This window comes from Silene latifolia, chromosome 8 (assembly GCF_048544455.1).
Source record: "Silene latifolia isolate original U9 population chromosome 8, ASM4854445v1, whole genome shotgun sequence".
NCBI lineage: Eukaryota > Viridiplantae > Streptophyta > Magnoliopsida > Caryophyllales > Caryophyllaceae > Silene > Silene latifolia.
Genome location: NC_133533.1, coordinates 107,135,980 through 107,142,757, shown reverse-complemented (window position 1 = coordinate 107,142,757; position 6,778 = coordinate 107,135,980).

Genomic DNA, 6,778 nt, shown 5'->3' with positions numbered 1-6,778 from the left:
TACCATCAACACTACCATCCTTAAACAAATAACACAGCAAACCCAACAATAACATGTCAACTTTCAACTTTTCGCTCCCAACATATTTTCTCCCTCAACAACTCAAATAACTCCTAAAATACAATGCGGAAGTAGAAGAACCCAAGTTAGAACCTTGGATTCTAATACCCATTGTTGTAACAAAGGCGTCTTGTTACCCAATAGTACATTAATAGTGGTGATAAGAACATAATAATACTTTGTAACAAATAACAAGTAAAGTTGACGCACATATAATGGTTCACCAGCAAAGTCATTGGTTACGTCCAACCGAGAAAGACTACAAATTCACTATAGTGGAGATAATAGAATGATAGTAGATCGGGATACACGCGCTCAATAGCTAACAAACTAGAGCGAGAAGTACTACCCAAATTAGATAAACCAACAAATTAGTAATCTCAAGGGATAAAAGAAACAATCTTAAGATTGAGTTCTACCTGGAAAGAAGTCAACAACGAAATGAAGGACAAATGATCTTGAGCCACCAAGATTTGAACAAACTCCAACGATCTACAAATGCAATCGAACAACAACCAATTATATCGTCCTGTAACAAATTGAGACATCCTCCCACAAGGAAACCTCACAATCGTCTCTCATAAGATTTTACTCACCAATTATATACATCACTCTTAATATAGCTCTATTCCACCCTAAAAATGAGATATGTGGTAACCATGAAATAAAGACTGATCAAATACATATGTTTCATAAACAAAATCAAAGACCAAAAACAAAGCAAACCGAATTCTATTGGGAGACAATTGTTAGGTCATTCAAATCCTAACAGTGACACCATATCGAAGTTATTTTTGTAACGTATTAAAAGAACAAAATATTAAACTAATACATGTTTTTTTAAGAATAATACGGATATATTTTCCAAATTACCCCATTTAAATTAAACTCCCACTTTAGTTGATTTATACTCATCCATGTTGTTTGTCTCACGCATTTTATATATGAGTTATGAGCTTACGATGAATTAAACTCATGTTTATTACTTTCCAAAAATTATGATTATCATAATCATACCTCGGTTATATGTCTTGAACTAAATAGTTTCAAATCTAAATCACGATTATGAATATTCAACGACTTCTACCAATACTATTAAATAACAATTGCATATAAATAAGATTTAAATTTTTGAAAGGAGAGGGGGTGGGGTGACACTTATCAATTATCATATTTGATCTAAATCTTAATTACTTTTCTATTTGCTCGATAATGTAGACATCAATACATGCAACTAGTTCATAAATCAACTAGGAATGGACATGACAAAAGTAACAATGGGCTAAAAATAGCTAAAACGTGAATGAATAAAGATTAAGTTATGCATAAACAACTAAACATGCATAATGGACAACGTGGATGCACCTATGGACTGTCAATCGCCCTCAGCTTTCACATGATCGAAGAAGCTTAGCTCATTTACGACTCCCTAACATCACTTAAACTCAATTGTGTACGTCCGACTTATCTCAAAATTAAGATAAATACTACGTACAACCACTAACAAATCCCACTATATGTCGTACAACTGTAGACTTAGTATCACATTAGTAAATGCAGTTGATCTGAAGACGATCTTACACTGATATAATATAAAACAGATAAAAGAATGGCTACAAAAGCCAAATAAATACGATTATATTCGTTTTACATGAATTTTTGTGTAAAGCTACCTAACCCTCCTGAGTTTAGTAGGACCCTTTTAATTTTATTTTTTTTAAAAAAATCTCGGGCGGAAATGTAGGATAGTCCAAATTTAACATTTGATATATTTTGACAATCCGATAAGGTGTCATCAAGTGGTACCAAATCTCAGATACCGTTATGTAGGTCCACCACATTCTGGTGGTCTTTTACATAGTGTACGTGAAAGAGTGGTATCAAAATTGTGTATTACTCGATGACATCATCTCATTTTCCTGTATAAATATGCAAATTATTAATACAAAAACTCCATTTAATGACAAAATGTATGTTGAAGCTAAAATTTCATCTAAAACTAGTTTTAGTCCCGTGCAAAAAAATGCACAGATTTGTCTTCAATGTTCCAATGTACAAAATAAGTTGTAGGCTCTGTTTGGTAAATAACGGATTAATATTAACAGAAGCAGATTTAACTAGCATAATGATTTAGCACGTTTGACTAGCAGATTTATTTAGTAGAATTGTTTTAGAGGTGTTTGGTAATTGACAGTTTTAGATTAGCAGATTGTTTAGATCTTTTGTAAAATGACAAATAAGGATATGAATAAATTATTTATTAAATATATAAAAGAAAGGTTAATATTTTTCAAGGGGATAAAGAAGACAATTTTTCTTCTTTCTAGGAGTGAGTGGTGGGAGAATTAGGGCTTGCCTGGAATTCATGGAATAATCTGAGGGTAAATTTTAATTGGATGATAATTACCGGAGAACTTAATTACTTGGGTAATGAATTCATTGATGACAGGTTTGGTATATAAGGGTAATGATTACTGAGTAGATATTTTACTCCCTTAATCATTACCCGGGGGGAGGGTGAGTAATGTATTACCTTTTCATGAGGGTAATAGATCCAAGACTTGAATATTACTCTCATGCTAAACATGGAAAATGCAACTTACCTATCACTCCCTTATACATTCCCCAGCCCTTCTTTTACCCACAATCCAAGCAAGCTCTTAATAGTGAAATAAGGAGAGAGGGAAATTAAATCTTGGTGCTTGAGAAATTAATTCTTTTTTTCTCCCTAATTTTCAGGGATCAATCAGAAGCCTTAAAATGTTTTGGCTTTTATATATAGTAAAGGGATTGTTCATATTTTGTTAGAAAACTTTAGTGATAACTTTTTATTAAAAAATTACCACATTTTATTGTTAATGGATAACATTTTCGCCGTCTTAACGAAAACTTGTTGTTTTAAAAATAGAAAAGATTATCCTTTCCACCAATCTAATAAAATATTATATATATAATAATATTTTTGTAAAGAAATTTAATTGGGTTTTCACAAATATATAATCGGAAAAAAAAAATCCAAGAAATTGGGCTCCTTTCAAGCTTAGGCCCTATACTACTGCCCCTTTAAACCAAGCCTAAAGTTACTTTATACAGAATCCATTTTTGAAATAATGGTCAAAAATAAAATATTTGTCGTTTTGGGTCGGGTTTGAAAATATTTGTCAAAATGGTGTCCACGTAGGCTCGGGATTTCTGGACCTAAAACACGCCACTACCAATGGCGTGTTTATAATGAGTACGGAAAGAAACTTCATTAAAAAATGGACTAAAACAAACACGTCATTGGGAATGGCGGGTTTCGGAGGGGAAACACGCCACCCCTAATGGCGTGTCTTATGTAATTTATTTATTTATTTATTTATTTATTTATTTTTTAAGTTCAGTCAGTTGAGGAAAAAAATTGTTGTAAAGACACGCCACTACTAATGGCGTGTTTCCTTCACAAACACGCCATTAGTAGTGACGTGTTTCAGGTCTAGAAATCTCGAGCCTATGTGGACACCATTTTGACAAATATTTTCAAAACCGACCCAAAACGACAAATATTTTATTTTTGACCATTATTTCAAAAATGGACTCCTTTATACAAGAATTTGTGTGTTTCTACTTTATACTACATACGAGTATATACTGTATAATCATCTGAAAGTGGTATGAAGAGGCAAGAAAACATTACTACTTGAAGTTGATCAATTTAGATAATAGATTTAAGGATGTTCCTTGAAATATAACAATTGAATTGTCCATAATATTTTAGATCAATGTAAAGATTCATGTACTACGTTTGCAATAGGCTAGATTTAAAACACATTTTATTATAATTTTAGAATTGATTATTTGTCTCTACAAAAGAGACAGAGATACACCGTAATTATAGCCTGCCCATATGGTTGATTTGCTTCTGATTTGCATTGCATTCCTAATTAATATGTACTTTTGTACTTATATTTCTTAGCTTCCTAGTCATTTAATCTAATTAGCTCCATGTGATTCAACACCACCTTGCACTAAGAGTTGCCACTTGCCACTGATTTGGTCGTCAAATTGGGTGGACACCCAAAAAAATATTGTTCATTAAAAGTATTCCTAAGAGAAAATCAATTACAAGTATTTGATAAAAAGTGAACCAAATTGAGGCTCCGTTTAGCACGACATTTCAGGTAGCTTATTTGACCAAAGTAGCTTATTTAACCAAAATTTCAGTTACCTGATTTTTTTGCAAGTGTTTGGCAAGTAGCTTATTTGGTCAAATAAGGTAGCTGAAATGAAATGCTACCTCAGGTAGCATTTGAGAAATCAGGTACCTGAAATGACTTATTTTCCATTTTTAGCCCTTTTTTCTATAATATTAAATAATTTTCATATCCTTTTACGTCATTTTACCAAAATCAGCTATCTTTTCAGCTAGTTTGTCAAACACATTTTTATATAATCAGTTATCTTATCAGCTCCTAATTTTCACTACTTTATCGATTTACCTTTTCGGTTTGATTCCTTTTCGGCCAAACTACCTTTTTTCGTAGTTTTGCCAAACAGAGCCTTGTGGTGAATCAAATTGTTCATCAAAAGTATTCCTAAAATAGAAAAGATAAACAATTGATTGAGACACAGCCCAATGTAAAATAGGCAAACAAATAACCGGGATTGAAGGCAGTGATGGAGGTACCCCGGTGGTTGAGACTTTTGAAATTTTCAGTTAAAGTTTTTGAATTTTTTTCCAAGTGTATTTTATATTATTACTGATTCGCCCCTTCTTAAAATATTTCGTCTTTTTGGACTAAAATCCTGACTCCGCCACCGAGGGAGTACTGAATAAGAGTGACAATGAAGTATGTACGAAGATCTAATAAGGTGCCTTGCTTGAATTGAATCCATAATCCATGCATTAGTAATTCTTTATCACTAATTGGACCATCACATTAGTAATTGTTTATCATTAATTGGACCATCACAATGACATAGACATAATTACTTACTTGAAAGATTCATGCATGTCTTTCGGTATTTAGACCCATAATAATATTACGTAAGTACGATTTTACTAATTGACTGAACTATAGTCACTGAAGATTATTGATCGTCTAATTGAAATTGGTTACTCCAATAACAAACTAATCATACTTAAAGTTGGTAATTACATTTGTAACACGACAACATTATTATTGTCTCAAAGGCTGACTTTAGTTGCTTCTTACTTGAGGTAACATGTGTTTGCGTAATTTTAGCAACTATATATTTACATGTCAAAAAGTCGGTTAGAAAGCAGCCACTCTCGCTTGTGACTTCTCACAATCCTCTCTCTCACTTTACTCTGTTACTTGCCATTATTTTAATCGGTCTGAGAGCTTACAAGCTTGTGATCGTCACAAGTTTATGACCGTCACAAATGAAAATTTGTAGTTAGAAAATGTCTTGAATTTGTTAAGTTATTGCGAACGACCCAAAATATGGGGGCTCGTATTGTTTGAACTTGTTAAATGTTAGGAGATACTAATTGTCCTTGGATCCCTTTGAAGGCAAAGTCGATCTGTTGTAGAGGAGCGTTTGATACATATGACTAGGGATGACGATGGTTAAGGTTTTATAAAACCCATACACGTATTTGTATTCTCATGATGTACTCATATACCTGAGTCATACCTATCAAGGTCTGAAATTTATAGATCCATACATATAATTAGGGATGGCGATGGTTAGAGTTTTATAAAACCCATACACATATTCATGTTCTCATGATTGTACTCATACCTGACTCATACTCATCAAGGTCTGAAATTTATAGACCCATACCCAACTCTAATGGGTCTGGCTAGGTTCTCGATCTACCCACAGGGCCGGCCCTAAGGTCTGCTTGGTGGGTTTTTTGACAAGGGCCCATATCAGATAGGGGCCCAATTGCAGAACTAGAAGTCCACTATGTAGGCTATAGTCTGAGTCCTTTTGTCAATTAGAATTATTACATGTAGAACTCACAATTAGGAAAGTAGTCTAGTGATAACCATCTCACCAAATTGTAGATTGTCTTGTGTTTTATCATTCATGGCTACTTTTCATAATTTTTTTTAAGAACTTTACTGAATAACTAAAATGGAGTAATAATATATAGTCGAATTTTCCTATTGTACACATATGTAGATTTTAAGTTTTAACCATCTTGTAAAGGTCGCCACTTGAATATAAAAAAAGTATTGGTGCAACACACACGTTCTTTAATTAATCAATGTCGCTAAAGATTTAATTGTATTGGAAAATGACACGTGAATTACTTGAACAAAATTTTTAAAGGGACCCTATTTTGCAATTTTGTTTAGGGCCTCAAAATGTACAAGACCGGCCTGTCTACCCATAGGTAATCTCATTTAATTTATCATACCTTTTTTAACTTAAAATCACTAAAAAAACAAGTTAGTTAATTAGTGATAGAAGAATCCCTAGCAAAAAGAGTAAATCACTACTCTTAACTGAACTGAATAAAGTTGAACTGAAATTACGTCTAAAGAACATGGCCTTAGTGTTACAATACTACTTCCTTTAAACTTGCTCCAAGTCTCTAACACATTCAAAACTGTGTGCTAATTAGCTCCTTGAAATGGAAATTAAATTTGAAACATAATTAAGAAATGTCACATCAACCATAATAGAAGGTTTAGTTTAGTGGTATACTTAATAATCAATGATAATATTTGTAGAGTAAGGATGATAATGAAAGTGAAGTATG